The sequence below is a fragment of the Ursus americanus genome, chromosome X (genome assembly GCF_024610735.1).
Source record: "Ursus americanus isolate L20-20 chromosome X, mUrsAme1.1.p, whole genome shotgun sequence".
NCBI classification, from domain to species: Eukaryota; Metazoa; Chordata; class Mammalia; order Carnivora; family Ursidae; genus Ursus; species Ursus americanus.
This window is the reverse complement of record NC_142164.1, coordinates 63,507,307-63,509,119: the sequence shown is the minus strand read 5'-3', so window position 1 is coordinate 63,509,119 and position 1,813 is coordinate 63,507,307.

Sequence of the window (1,813 nt, the reverse complement as noted above, 5' to 3'; positions counted from 1 at the left end):
GAAGAAGCATTAGTGGTTGCCTCGGGATGGAGGTGGGAATAGAGAATCAATATAAACATAAATAAGATATCTTACTAGGATCATGAAAATGTTCTAAAACTGGATCCTAGTGAGAGTTGACTAATTTAGTAAATTTACTAAAATCATTAAATTTTAGACTCACTTGGTAAAGTTTATGGTATGTAAATTAATTTCAATATATGTTTTAAAGAATGTATCATTCAGATCTGCATTTTTCAACCACCCAGTCAACAGGACAAATAAGGCATGGCTATGAGATTAAGAACTACTGATTCCCAAAAGTTTTTATGTTACCCATTGTAGAATCAAAGGAAAATCACTCACCTCTCATATAATTCTTTCCAAATAATCAATGGAAAATATTTCATTTTAAGAAGAAGAAACCATTTGAAATTTATTATTTTTTAAACTATCAATAGAAAAGGCTAAGATGGTCAGGTCTTTAACTGGTCAATAGGACACACCTGGAAAGAGTTGGTAAGTAAAGTTACAGATTTGCAGAACAGGTATTGCTTAATGATTACTTTGATCCATTGTATTTTTTTCCTTTTAGTAATTTTAATACTTTATTTTTTAAAATTTTCAAAAAACTTTATTAGCTGTTGTCAAAATAAACACAGATAAATTTGGATTGTTCAGCAAGTTGATTTTTTTAAATTATTTTTACTTTTTAAAACTTCTTATTTAAATTCCAGTTATTAACAGTGTGATATTAGTTTCAGGTGTAGAATTTACTCATTCATCACTTACAAACAACACCCAGTGCTCATCACAAGTGTCTTCCTTGATACCCATCACATATTTAACCCATCCACCCATTCACCTCCCCTCTGGTAATGCTCACTTTGTTCTCCATGGGTAAGAGTCTGTTTCCTGATTTGCCTCTATCCCCCTCCCCCCAAATGTTCATCTGTTTTGTTTCTTAAATCCCACTTATGAGTGAAATAATATTGTCTTTGTCTTTCTCTGACTAACTTATTTTGCTTAGTGTAATGCCCTTTAGCTCCACCCACATCATTGCAAATGGCAAAATTTCATTCTTTTTTTTTAAGGCTGAGCAATATTCCATTGTATAAATACACCACAACTTCTTTTTATCCATTCATCAGTCAATGGACATTTGAGCTCTTTTCATAATTTGGCTATTGTTGTTAATGTTGCTATAAACATCAGGGTGCATGTATCCCTTCAAGTCAGTATTTTTGTATCCTTAGTGTAAATACCTTGTAGTACAATTTCTGGCTCATAGGGTAGTTCTATTTTTAACTTTTTGAGGAACCTCCATACTGTGTCCCAGAGTGGCTGAACCAGTTTGCATTCTCACCAACAGGGTACGGGTGTTTCCCTTTCTCTTCATCCTTGCCAACACCTGTTGTTTACTGTGTTCTTAATTTTAGCCATTCTGAAAGGTGTGAGGTAAATCTCATTATAGTTATGATTTGCATTCCCCTGATGATGAGTCCCTGATGATGAGTGATGTTGAGCACTTTTTCATGTGTCTGTTAGCAATCTGTATGTCTTCTTTGGAAATATGTCTATTCATGTCTTCTACCCGTTTCATAACTGTATTAACTCTTTCCTGGCTGTGGAGTTTGATAAGTTCTTTATAGATTTTAGATACCAACCCTTTATCACATATGTCATTTGCAACTATCTTCTCCCATTCTGAAGGCTGCCTTTTAGTTTTGTTGAATGTTTCCTTTGCTGTGCAGAAGCTTTTTGTTTTGATGAATCCTCAATAGTTCATTTTTGCTTTTACTTCCCATGCCTCCTGAGACATATCTAGCAAGAA